Source organism: Hyla sarda, chromosome 6, assembly GCF_029499605.1.
Source record: "Hyla sarda isolate aHylSar1 chromosome 6, aHylSar1.hap1, whole genome shotgun sequence".
Classification (NCBI taxonomy): domain Eukaryota; kingdom Metazoa; phylum Chordata; class Amphibia; order Anura; family Hylidae; genus Hyla; species Hyla sarda.
In genome coordinates this window covers 140,077,736-140,092,286 of record NC_079194.1, presented here as the reverse complement: position 1 = coordinate 140,092,286, position 14,551 = coordinate 140,077,736, and the positions used below count along the sequence as shown (strand labels likewise).

The following is a 14,551-nucleotide window of genomic DNA, read 5'->3' as shown; positions in this document are numbered from 1 at the left end:
AAGCCCCCCGAATTTTACTCAGTGTGAACCCAGCCTAAGAAGCTGGATTGTGATTATCAAGATGACTTATCAGACATATATATGTGGCTGTACTCAGAAACATGCAGCCCAAACATTAACATCACTAAATACGATCTACTGTCACAAAGTATTAATACAGAATTATGGTGGATAAATATTCCTTTAGAGAAATTGAAAGCTCAGAGACTGAAAGAGACACAACGAGAAGACTCTGGAAAAACGACTGAGTCTGAGGTTATGGTAAAAATTAAAGTCATGATTGAGGCTGAAGTTCATTTTTGGCTAAATTGTAGGCCAACAGGATTGTTCTAGAAGCAGAATCTTCACCCCGGAACTTACTTTTGCCCTCTACACATCTCGGAATTATCCCTTTCAGGACAAAAAGGGTCATGTGCCAGTCAGGATCACCATAGGACCTTTTCTGCTCTGTGCACAACCCCTATAAGGATGGGGTTAAGGTCACAACTGAGATTGAGGTTTAGGTTTAGATTTGAGGTGGATCAGGTTTTTTTTGATAAGGTTGATAAGATTTCTGTTTTGCGTTCTGATGAAAAATAAATAACTTATACATAAAGGAGCACTAGGAGTTTAGGACTGGAGGGTACAAAACATAAGAGAAGGAATTTTTTTCTCCTTTTAAAGGGGTACTCCACCCTTAGACATCTTATCCCTTATCCAAAGGATAGGGGATAAGATGTCTCCCTGTTGCACCTGGTGTTCGTTTAGAGCGTCAGGTGCAGCGCCTTAGACTCGTGATATCACGGTTGTGACCCCTCAATGCAAGTCAATGGGAGGTGGCGTGAGGGCTGTCACGCCCCCTCCCATAGACTTGCATTGAGGGGGGTGGCCATGATGTCACAAGCGGGGCATGACAGTGACATCACAAGCCTCCACCCAGCATCGGCAGTCATCCAGCATGGAGTGAAGTTCGCTCCGTGCACCGAATGTCTGGGGTGCCGCAGCCGAGCCCCCCGCGATCAGAAATCTTATCCCCTATCTGCGCCTTTTACACAGAACTTACGACCACAGAGGACATGTATTTTACCCTGTAGAGCAGCCATTTCGGAGTCCCTCCTGCAGTATATCAGCAAGTGACGTTAGTTATTTTCTTTTGTGGGGTTTAAAGCCACCATGTGAAATGGATTTTATTTATAACTTGAGTATTTTTATAATTTTTTTTGGTTACTTTAGTGCTTACCTTTCCTGAACCTGTGTGGCCATGTCCAATGCTGGCTCAACGGAGGGTGAAGGTTCCTCAGAGACAACTATGTCGCAGGATAGTATTGCGCAGCCCCGGATTTACAGATCTAACTAGTTCAATGCAATGTTACATACCATGGACAAGTCTCTGCATTGATGCCATAGGACACCTATGAAACTTTAAGGCTACTTTCACACTGCCGTTATGACATCTGGGAAGAATAGTGGGAGAAAAATACTGCAAGCTCCTTCTTTTGTGTCCTGCTAAATTAATATATCTGTTCAGAGTAAGTGACTACATCAGTCTATTAAATAGATCTATCAAGAGAATGCTGCGGTAATGGTGTACTACAAAATTTATAAGTGCCTAAAATTAGTATTTTATTGAGGTCTAGTTAAAATCCACCAATAACACAAATAATGGGTGATCCCTTCATCAAGGATAGTAAGATATACTCCTTAAAATGACCAAAGTGTGTGGGAAATGTTTAGTGTCACACTCCCCAACAGCACACCATATTGCACATAAGCCACGGTATAGGTCCACTGACAAGTTTACACCAGAGCCTAGGGCCAGTACAATATTGCACAATTTAATAAGTAAACAAATAATACCCTCATACCACTCTCAACGCGTTTCTGCTGATAGGTTATAACCAGCATTCTCAGGAGAGTTTTTTTGCCCACATCAATTTTTTTGTGTGTAGGCTCTTAGGACCGACCACCACAGTTCAGGTGGTCTGAATAAATAAGGGTAAGGGAAATGTAAACAAATATGTTTTCAGCTATTGCACACACCCACAGTAAACAGTTAAATATTGCACTCTTGAGTATTGCACATCAAAATTATTGCACATTATCCATATATAGATTGCACTTGTTTTAGTATTGCACCTATATTATATTGCACACTAGGATTATTGCACAATTAAACAGCTGATTACAACATATCCCACTGGGTCCTGGCAGGTGAACACCAGAGCTCAGTACTCACGGTTTTCCCCTTAATATAACTCAGTGGAGTCACAGGAGCTTCTATTCAGTATCCTGGCTGCTTACTCTACGTCCATACCCGGCATGTAGCAGGGCTAGACTGACTCGCGTCTTATCCTGCGCGCGCCGGTCGGCAGATAGCGTCATCAAGCGTCGCCCGGAAGTACGCGGCGCCTCCAGTGCTGGTAAGCGCCGCGTTACCTGGCAACCAACCAAGCCTTCTCCGCTGTACTACACGCCCACTGCCGCATCGCTGAGCGTGTGCCCGTAGCCTGGAGTCTCCAGCGCTGCAAAGGGTACAGCGGCCATTACAAGCAAGGTAGAACTGGCATAATAGTATTTTCGGCTGTTAGTTAAATTGTATCGGACCTCCAAAGCCTAGTTATTACAAGCACAAATCGCAAGGTGACATCATGGGTAAATCAACACTACAGACAGAGAGGGAGTGACAGTGAATGCATAGATAGATTAAAAAACAGTCAGAAAGAAATACAAATTAGTAGTAAAAAGTAAAATAAAAAACAGTAGTATAGAAAGGCACATCCTCAAAAGGGGGGGGGACGTAACTATACCCTTACCTGCCTGAACATAAAGGGCAAGGTGACGGAGTATATCAGTGGGCGGGGCCTAGCCTATACTGCCCTGTTACCCCCTATCATAGATCCCTAAGCCTAGGTGGGGAACCTAAGGCTTACCGGCCCTGCTGTACCCTATTGATACCACTATGACCGAAACTAGCTCATGAGGCCCCCTAAGACCTCTCTCACTGCCTATCTCAACTTCGGTCACCCTAGTAAAACGTCCCCCACCAATTAAATAAAACAAGTGTAATTTATGTTTTCATTAATTCCAGTCGGTGCCAAGCTGTCTAACTGGTATATCCACTATTTTTGCAATAAGATTTGGTCCAAGTTACCTCCCCTACTAGAGGGGCGCACTGTCTCCACTCCCTGAAACTGAAGTCCTCTCAGGTCTCCCCCATGATATAGCCACATATGTTTGGCTAGGGGTTTGTCACGTCTGTTACGTATATCCCCTACGTGCTCAAGTATCCTTTTCTTTAATTCCCTAATGGTTTTGCCCACATACTGACACGGGCAAGGTCAGGTAGCCACATAAATTACACATTTCGTAGTGCAATTGATGAAGCTATGGATCTTATAAGACCCTCCACTCTGAATGTTAGATACTAATTGTGATTTCATCATGTAGGTACATGCTTTACAATGCCCACACTTTTAGTTGCCTACAATCTTACTCCTGCCCAGCCACGCATCAATATTGGGTTGTTCTCTCTCTAGAGGTAATAAATGACTTTGAGTGAGCTTATCGCTTAAATTGGTTCCTCTCCTGTATGTTATCTGTGGGTACTCTCCAATATAATCAATAAGATCTCTATCCATGCGGAGTATACTCCAATGCTTCTGAAGGATAGAGCGAATTTTTGGTGCTGCTCTATCAAGGGTACCAATAATTCTGGCCACTCCCTTGCTCTCTTCCCTCTTATGTGGAACCAGTAACTGCTCCCTCGGAGTATCCAAAGCCGTCTTATAGGCTCTTTTAAGAATATAATCTGGATACCCCCGATTTAAAAACCTGTTCCTAAGATCAAAAGGAAAAATAGCCAGCACAACAACCTAATACACAGGTGCCCGCTGCTGTGGCAAATACACAATGTACAAAAAAGAAAGTTGCAACAGCACTCTAGGTCAAAAAATGGAGACTCTTAGCGCACTTTTTGATTAAAATGTGTCCCCCCATCCACCACGCGGAGGTGGCCTCATATCGGATGGGACCCTAACATGATAATTCACCTCTGCTGTGCATATAGCCTCTGACTGTGTGACATGTTGGATCAGCCATTGACTAAACCACCTCCAGTCTGAGAGGGGTGGGGTGCACGGCTAAAGAGGGTGCCACACCCCCAACTTACAAAGTAAAAACAAAAGGAAAAATAGCCAGCACAACAACCTAATACACAGGTGCCCACTGCTGTGGCAAATACACAATGTACAAAAAAGAAAGTTGCAACAGCACTCTAGGTCAAAAAATGGAGGCTCTTAGCGCACTTTTTGATCAAAATATGGATATGAACTGTGCATCATTATTAATATAATTCAGTAGTCATTTGCATTTTATACCGTTTATACCGTTTATACCGTTATGCAGTATATACCTTTATATTAGTTATACATCAGATACTCCAGCTTCTACCTAGCCATTTTCCAGTATGTATCTAAAACTAAGTGATTCCTTCATTATTATCTATTATAAACTACACTATGTATACGTTCACTAACATCGGCATCTGCTGGCTATCTTTGACAGATGGCGTCATGGGGGCGGTGTGCGCCGCGCTGTTTTTAAGCAGATCAGCTGATGGATGTGACGTCAGATGCCATCGCTCCCCACACGAGGAGAGAGCGGCCGGACATCTCCGGCTCCCGCTGACAGCGGGCACTGCGTCTGCATACAGCTTGCAGTTCGGCTAACCGTGAGTAAACTTACACTATCATTGTATAGTGTGGCAATTTCTTTCAGGTCCGTCTCCTCAAAATCGGCTTCCTCTTTTTTTGCAGGTGGATCCTCATCACGCTGACTGCATCATATTTCTGTATGCCTAAGTGACCCTAGGGATAGACTTTCCTCCCCCCAGGAATACACCTTGCGGATATATTTTTACATTGCAGGCTGTTTTGGGATAGAAGAAGTCTCTCTAGGTCCTGGGTCACTACAACTAAATTATCTATTATGCTCTCGATGTCATTTTGCAACTATGTGACATTTTAACATTGAGCATATTTAGGAAAAAATATTTTTCTCTTAGCAGGATATTGATGTGTAAATACTTAACCTTTATCCTCTCTGTCATTGATTTTCTTCTATTGTGTATACCCCCTGAGGACACTTGCTAGTTACAAGCGAGCAGAAACGCGTTGGGTGTTGGTACTTTAATTTCACATCAGGTTTGCAAATTACAGCATCCTCCTGTGATAGGTTACTTGGGACTGGCTGGGCCCTGCAGAGCCCCAAGTAAACCCACATGTTCATAAATAGACCGAGTTGTATATAAAATATTCATCACTCTTTTGACACAAGTTATTAATCATCTTTTAATTGAGACATTAAAAGTTAAATTTTAGTGCACATCCCGGACACTATACAGTTCCCTCTTATTATTTTTTTTAATACTCAAGAGTGCAATATTTAACTGTTTACTGTGGGTGTGTGCAATAGCTGAAAACATATTTGTTAACATTTCCCTTCCCCTTATTTATTCAGATCACCTGAACTGTGGTGGTCGGTTCTAAGAGCCTACACACAAAAAATTGATGTGGGCAAAAAAACTCTCCTGAGGATGCTGGTTATAACCTATCAGCAGAAACGCGTTGAGAGTGATATGAGGGTATTATTTGTTTACTTATTAAATTGTGCAATATTGTACTGGCCCTAGGCTCTGGTGTAAACTTGTCAGTGGACCTATACCGTGGCTTATGTGCAATATGGTGTGCTGTTGGGGATTGTGACACTAAACATTCCCCACACACTTTGGTCATTTTAAAGAGTATATCTTACTATCCTTGATGAAGGGATCACCCATTATTTGTGTTATTTGTAAATTTTAACTAGACCTCAATAAAATACTTATTTTAGGCAAATTTTGAAGTCTATAATTGCCAAGAAGTTTCAGGATTAGGGCAGTCCGTTTGATATTGCCTATGTATAATTTTGCGGTAATGGTGGCAACCTTTTTTTGACAAATTGCTGACGTAAACCTGGAGTCTGCTTTTTTTAATTTCTTGCATTTCAGTTTGCAGACCCAGCACGTCACTCTTAGCTGCATTTGATTGACAAGCTGTGGCCCCCTCTTTTGATGGGCCCTCAGACACTCCGAAGCATCTGTATGGATTCTCATGTGCAGCCCCCATTACCTTGTTGTAATTTTTTCCCCTCCTGGACCTTATTAGCACAGTCCACTACTTCAAAGCAACAAAATCCAACAGCAGAGGCTACAGCTCTGGTCTGCCTTGATCATCAATGTGCAGCACCACCAGGTGTTAAACAGAAAAACTGCAGGGAATAGATTTTGGAGAGGGGCGCTGCACACTACATGGGGGCTGTGTTGAAACACCTTAGGCAGCGAAGGAGGAGGGGATGGAGGGGGCTGATATCAAGAGAAATACAAGGAGAGGAGGGGGTAATAAGTTTGATATCAAGAGAAATACAAGCAGAGGAGGGGGCAATAAGTCTGATATCAAGAGAAATACAAGGAGAGGAGGGGGTAATACGTCTGATATCAAGAGTTATCAAAAGTCATCACAATCGTGGGCTGCCACTCTAGATCTAGGGCACTTGGGAGGCCTGAGTGGAATCTGGAGGCCATAAATTCTTTTTTCAAGGAGTTCTTGTCTTCATCATTGATATATCTAGTGTTTAATGTTTATCTTATTGCTTGCATTGTGATGTTGCTGTTAAACGTTTTTGCTCCTGCACATTTCTTTAAAGGGGTACTCCCGTGGAAAACTTTTTTTTTTTAAATGAACTGGTGCCAGAAAGTTAGACAGATTTGTAAATTACTTCTATTAAAAAATCTTGGTCATTCCAATACATTTTATGGGCTGTATACTACAGAGGAAATGCTTTACTTTTTGGATTTCTCTGATGTTACGACCACAGTGCTCTCTGCTGACCTCTGCTGTCCATTTTAGGAACTGTCCAGAACAGCATATGTTTGCTATGGGGATTTTCTCCTGCTCTGGACAGTTCCAAAAATGGACAGCAGAGGTCAAAAACCAACCAAAAATTAAGCTAAAATTTAACAACCTTTCTTCAAATCATTAAAACCTATATTAAAAATATTATGAAATGAATACAGAGTCATAGGTCTCAGTAATAGGAGACTCTACACAGGGACAGTCCCCTACAATTCACCCTTATAGCCGCCAGCCTGAATCAGAGTTTGGTATGGTCATCATCCATTCCCGGATTATGGTGGAGACAGGATAGACATACAGCAGCAAGGGAGATCTATTTTTGTGGACTTATTGTGGTCAGGGATATGTTGAGGAACAGATAATGGTCCCTCTGGCTTCTATTAGTATTGTGAGAATCATTGATGTCTACATAGCCCCTCACACATTGAAAGCTTACATCTAAGTGGGATCTCTGTGGGAGTCTTAGTATCATATTTATCACAATCACTATCTGGATATACATATGGAGCTAATTGGGGGCCATTGTTGAGAAGGGCGATCTGTTTGTTGTTAGCCCACGCTATCTAACATGGGCAAAATCTGATGTAATCTATCCAGGATCTACAACTATCCCAGGAGTTGATATCAAGCACTTAGGGTTCATTGGATGTCAACATCTTATTGGAGATCTCCCACAAGGAAGAAACTCACAAATTTTACATTGTGCATTCATTAACCTTGCTTGCTGTGTGATGTCTGTCTTTTCTTTGCTTATCATATATAGAATGGAATAAGTTATTGTTGAAATTCTTCCATCATATATCCTGGGCTAATATAGTAACCCCTGATGAACCGTAGACATATTTAGTCTACGGGGAAACGCGTCGGATGTCCTAAGGGTGAATTGTAGGGGACTGTCCCTGTGTAGAGTCTCCTATTACTGAGACCTATCACTCTGTATTCATTTTATAATATTTTTTATATAGGTTTTAATGATTTGAATAAAGGTTGTTAAATTTTAGCTTAATTCTTCGTTGGTTTTTGATACTAATGAGCTAAATTGGATTTGTGGTCCGTATTTCAGTGATTGTTTGGTTGATAGGACAGCAGAGGTCAGCAGAGAGCACTGTGGTCGTGACATCAGAGAAATCCAAAAAGAAAAGCATTTCTTCTGTAGTATATAGCCCCTAAAAAGTACGGGAAGGATTAAGATTTTTTAATAGAAGTAATTTACAAATCTGTTTAACTTTCTGGCACCAGTTGATTGAAAAAAAAAAAAAAGCTTTCCACAGGAGTACCCCTTTAACACTGTAGTGTTTCGGGGGGTGAGCCACCATCTTGCCATGTTCTCTCCTCTGTCCTCACTTGTTAGCACATTGTAGGGAGCTCATGTACATGACAATTTATAGATACTTAGTGTATAGATCTGTAATACACCTTATGTATGTTGTGGATATTTCCATTGAAAAATCTGTAATTGTGAGCAGAAATTGTAGACATGTTATATGCTGCAGATTTGGCAGTGGTTTTAGTCACAGATAAGCCCCATTCAGTGCTAGTCTACATCCTTATTTCTGTTTGCAAAGGATTTAGCATCAAAGAAGTAGAATATTCAACGTGAAGATGAAAATATGGGCACTATGTGAACTACAGCACAGATTCCCAGTAAAATTAATGATACACAGGTTTCACTTGTTTTCCACATTCGTTCCAATGAAGAACTTACGTCAGAATCAAGATAAATATAACTATGTGTACACAAGGCCTTGGACTGCTATATACTCCAACTGTTGTTTAATATGGTGGCACACTAAGGTATTTCTCACATATTTCAATAAAATGTTCTGTCACATAGTTAAACTGAGTGTTTTCCAACCAGTATTCATCCAGTTATTGTAAAACTACAATCCCTAGCAGGCCCGGACAGCCCTCTGATTTTATAGTGCAGCTTAGGCTATGATTAGAAAGTAATGTAGAGGTTCTTATGTATGTCTTGAGCTCACCTGTTTGAGCTGATGTGGCATTTATGGGTTTTCAGCCATACTCATTCCAATTTCATCACTAAAATTATTTTCTCTGCTGCCTACATTTCCCGTGAATTTTCTGACTTTGCAGAGAGAGTGAGTGGAGTCTCATTATTGCATATGCCATAATATGATCACCTTGCTAGACTCCAGCAGGCAGCATACTAAACTGATGAGACTAATAAGTAGGTTGGTGTCAATTCACAGATTTGATGCATTTTCTCATTCAAAATGCATCAATTGGCAGCTCCAGAATATGGAGGGGTAGAGAATGATGGAGGAGATCTCAGGTTGGATGGTGATATCGCACCAAATAACTCATTGTAGTTAGGACACAGGTGTGGACATATCACCTGTGCAGTCAGTTCAGCTGCACAGGGGCCCAACATGTGAGGGGCCCACCACCCTTTGAAAGGGCGGTGGACCCCCTCACACGACACACACGTGAGCAGCGGTGCTACACTGCCGCTGCTCACTGTTCTAAAGCGGCCGTGGCACAAAATGGCGCAGCGGGCACTTTAAACAGTGTGTCTGCAGCCGGCCGGGTCTGACGAGGGACGTTGCGCAAGTGATGTTCTTCCGCTGACCAGCGCAGGAGGATGTCAGTGACGTCACTCGTCAGGCCACTGCCGAAGAGGAGAAGTGCTGTGCAGGCCAGGTAAGTGTGTCTGTGTGTGTGTCTGTGTGTGTGTCTGAGTGTGTGTCTGTGTGTTAGGGGGCTATGCTACCTAATGTGGGTAAACTGCTACTTAATGTGAGGAAACTATGCTACCTGATGTGGGGAAACTATGCTGTCTAATGTGGGGGGCCTGAATGACCTGGGGGACCTTAATAAATAATTAACAACTGAAATTAGGGGGGGGGGGTCCTCCTGAGCAACTGATATGGGTGGGGCCCTGCTGAGCAAGTGACATATGAAGGGGAGGGGGTGTCCCTGAACAATTGACGTATGGGGGGTGGAGGCTTATGCACATTCTTTGCACAGGGGCCCTCTGCTGTCTGTGTTCACTCCTGTTAGGACAAATGGGTATGTGGTGGCTATGGGAAGCATAGAGGGCTATGCTGGATGTAATATTCCTCAATATATATGTCACGTGGAAGAGTGGTGTACAAACCCAATGTTCCTCTGTGAACCCCACAAGTATCTTTTATGTCAGTCAAACTGTTCCCTTATACAAAGAGCAGGAATGAGACCTCCGGACACGTGTAATGATTTATTGCACATGTATGTGCTCTCTGATTCTCAAGTTCTCTAAAGTTACTGAAACTACTGTAGAGGACCTTTAGTGTGGTGCGAGCTGCAAAATGTGGGCTTCACTTTTGCGGTGGATTCTGTGACACAACTCTTGGAAAGGTGCAACCTGGGAATTTAGTCTAATTCAGAAAGGCCCTTGTTCAGAATTCTCTTGTGAAGAAGTTCTCCTTCTTGAAGACACAGATTTTGTAGAGCAATATCCTCTCAGTGTGGACAGGAACAGCAGTTAGGGACAGTGACTTAATTGTAGATCTAGGTATAAGACATGTGATCTAGGTGTAGGTATTTTTAACAATTTGCTGGCTGACTAGAACTCTCAGCAAGTGAGGAGCTAAGACTAACAGGTTCTAGAGCTTTGGGTCCATACCGTCTTCTGGGACGCAGAGGTTGGACTAGGGATTTTGTCCTGCAGTGATTGGCTAGGAGTAGCATGTGATCAAAGCACCATTTACCTGTATACAGTATTTGCAAGAAATGTTAACCCTTACAGTGTATACAATAAACAAGATGCAATACACAGAAATACATTTTCAAAACTCTCCAGTATTTCAGACACATTTTCAGCATAAAGCAAATCTTTAGAATCTTATTCACCTTACAACTTTCTTGATGATAGCTGGCACAGTCGTACTGGGACACTATATGTATGCTATTTAACATGTCTGGTAAGAGAAGATTTAAGAGGGTACTCCGCCCCTAGACATCTTAAGATGCCCTCCATGTGCTTGCCAGAGCTAGCCTGACTGCCATTAGGTACCGAGATGAGATCCTCAGACCCCTTGTGAGACCATATGCTGGTGCGGTTGGCCCATGGTTCCTCCAAATGCAAGAGAATGCTAGACCTCATGTGGCTGGAGTGTGTCAGCAGTTCCAGCAAGAGGAAGGCATTGATGCTATGGACTCGCCCGCCCGTTCCCCAGACCTGAATCCGATTGAGCACATCTGGGACATCATGTCTTGCTCCATCCACCAATGCCACAATGCACCACTGGAGTTGGCAGATGCTTTAGTCCAGGTCTGGGAGGACATCCCTCAGGAGACCATCCGCCACCTCATCATGAGCATGCCCAGGTGTTATAGGGAGGCCATATGGGCACGTGGAGGCCACACACACTACTGAGCCTCATTTTGACTTGTTTTAAGGACATTACATCAAAGTTGGATCAGCCTGTAGTGTGGTTTTTCACTTTGATTTTGAGTGTGCCTCCATATTCAGAGGGTTCATGGGTTGATAAATTTGATTTCCATTGATAATTTTTGTGTGATTTTGTTGTCAGCAAATTCAACTATGTAAAGACGAAAGAATTTCATACGATTAGTTAATTCATTCAGATCTAGGATGTGTTATCTTAGTGTTCCCTTTATTTTTTTTGAGCAGTGTACATTATATGGGATACATTTAGGGTGTTTTTTTCAGGGTATAGTAATGAAGAAAACTAGTACCTATAAAAGGAAATTGGGTGTTAGGAGGAAGGAATTAGAGGAAAATGTGAAATGTGTAGAGAGCTATAATAGTTGGCAGGAGGCCATTAGAGAGTAGGAAGATTTTCAGAAGCTAGAAGCAAACAGCAGCACTTTCTAAACGACATGTACTTTTACATGGTTAGTAAACCAGGGAAAGATGTGGCAGGTATAATTAAGAACCGGTAATTAAGAAATAGCATAGAGGTTTTTAATACTTCAGATAGCAAGATAATAACTGACCCTGAAGAAATGTTGTTGGTTATAATTTCTCATTGCTATAATATCTATAATTCTAAGGTACAGGGGGCAGTGAAACATATCAGTGACTCCTTGAGTTCTGCTTGCTCCCTGGTTAGGGAAATGAAAAGGTCGTTTGGTGTGTCTCCATTGGGAAAGTCACTTGGATTGGATTGGTTGTCATTTGAGGTATATGAGACATGTAGGAGTCAAATGTTAAGAAAGTTTTTTTTTTTTTTTTTTTGTTTTAAAGGATTTGTATTTGAGAGATAGGCTTCCTGATTTTAGGAAAGAGGCAGTTATCGTACTATTGCCAAAAAGTGAGAAGGATTCAAAGAATGTGGATTCACATTGTTCAATCTTCCTCATAAATGCAGATGTGAAATTATTGACAAACACGCTGGCGAACCAACTTTCAACAGTGACTCCTAGCTTAATACATAGTGATCAAATAGAATTAAGCGGATGACAATCTACCTTCTGTAACATCAAAGATTTTTCTCAATTTGTAGGCACTACCTGAAAATTTGATGGAAAGGGTAAGTCTGGCACTGGACACAGCCAAGCCATTTGATACAATAGAATGGATGCATTAATCAAAGGTCATGGAATTTATAGGCTTTGGACCTGTATATAATAAATGGGTTAAGTTGAAATTGAATGGAGGTCTTCCCAATCAGGAGGGGGACTAGACAGGGGTGTCCCCTGTCCCATCTTCTATTTTCATTGAGGATTGAATTTTTAGCTATACAGATTAGGGAAGACCTAGCAATTTAGGGCTTTAGAAATGGAACAATGGAGGAAAATATTGCACAGTAGGCAGGGGGTGCTCTGTTGTTTTTGAGGGTCCTGCAGTTAAGATAATGCAACTTTTTAGGAGGATTTCAGGGTATAGTTAATACGTTTTAATGTGAATCTGCAGTTATTTAAACATTTGAATATTAAATATCACATAAACCAGGGGATTTTATACCACTGAATGTGGTTTAATTTATATTTAAAATGAGCAGCCAAATTAGAATATGATCATAGCTGCATATTAACATGGCTGGCAGGATAGCTAGTTCGAAGATTAAGCTTTTTCCTTCATTATGTTATTATGAACAGTCCAGCTTCCAGAGTGCATAATCCAGCTGGTGTAGAGCCTCTTCAGAGAGTTAGTCTGGAGAGAAAGACAGCCTTGTATTAGACTAGGTTCACACTTAGCTTCAGGTGGAAAAACTCTGTCCAGAGCTTCCGAGTATGGCCAGTGCCGTCTGAATCAATCGGCACTAGGACCTCACAGACATTGCTGTTCCCATAGGCTGTTTTGTCAAGTAAAAGAAAGGTTTTTCTTTTGTAACATACCTGCTTTCATAAGGCACTGTGTGGTATGTTTGGTATTGTTAAATTACATCATTTCCAACAAAATGGTGGAAAATGGATAAAAAAAACTTTACAAACTGTATTATGGTTATTATGTTAATGCTAAAAATGGTTATATTTTGAATTATAACCACCATTCATCCACAGAAGCATTGTAATGAACTGACTTGACCCAGTTCCAGTGCTCTCTTAACCCCTTAAGGACCGGAGGTTTTTCCGTTTTTGCATTTTCGTTTTTTGCTCCTTGCCTTTAAAAAATCATAACTCTTTCAAATTTACACCTAAAAATCCATATGATGGCTTATTTTTTGCGCCACCAATTCTACTTTGTAATGACGTCAGTCATTTTGCCCTGAAATCTATGGTGAAGCGGGGAAAAAAATAATTGTGCGACAAAATTGAAAAAAAAACGCTGTTTTGTAACTTTTGGGGGCTTCCGTTTCTACGTAGTACATTTTTCGTTAAAATGACACCTGATATGTATTCTGTAGGTCCATACGATTAAAATGATACCCTACTTATATAGGTTTGATTTTGTCGGACTTCTGGAAAAAATCATAACTACATGCAGGAAAATTAATACTTTTAAAATTGTCATCTTCTGACCCCTATAACTTTTTTATTTTTCCGTGTATGTGGCGGTATGAGGGCTAATTTTTTGCGCCGTGATCTGAAGTTTTTAACGGTACCATTTTTGCATTGATAGGACTGATTGAAAAATTGGAATTTTTTTGCGCGCACGCCATTGACCGAGCGGTTTAATTAATGATATATTTTTATAATTCGGACATTTCCGCACGCGGTGATACCACATATGTTTATTTTTATTTTTATTTACACTGTGTTTTTTTTTTTATTGGAAAAGGGGGGTGATTCAAACTTTTAATAGGGGAGGAGTTAAATGATCTTTATTCACTTTTTTTTTTCACTTTTTTTTTGCAGTGTTATAGGTCCCATAGGGACCTATAACACTGCACACACTGATCTTCTATGTTGATCACTGGTTTCTCATAAGAAACCAGTGATCAACGATTCTGCCGCATGACTGCTCATGCCTGGATCTCAGGCACTGAGCAGTCATTCGGCGATCGGACAGCGAGGAGGCAGGAAGGGGCCCTCCCGCTGTCCTGTCAGCTGTTCGGGATGCCGCGATTAGCCGCGGCTATCCCGAACAGCCCGACTGAGCTAGTCGGGAACTTTCACTTTCACTTTCAGCCGCGCGGCTCAGCTCTGAGCGCGCGGCTAAAGGGTTAATAGCGCGCGGCGCCGCGATCGGCGCTGCGCGCTATTAGAGGCGG

General features: G+C 41.7%; 1 long non-coding RNA gene across 1 annotated transcript; it reads left to right on the top strand.

Moving 5' to 3' along the window:
- Nucleotides 1-948: 948 nt before the first annotated feature.
- LOC130276220 (uncharacterized) lies at nucleotides 949-6,727 on the top strand. The gene is made up of 3 exons (XR_008845050.1): nucleotides 949-1,117; nucleotides 1,213-1,508; nucleotides 6,026-6,727. It is a non-coding gene; the product is annotated as an uncharacterized LOC130276220 (long non-coding RNA).
- Nucleotides 6,728-14,551: the final 7,824 nt, after the last annotated feature.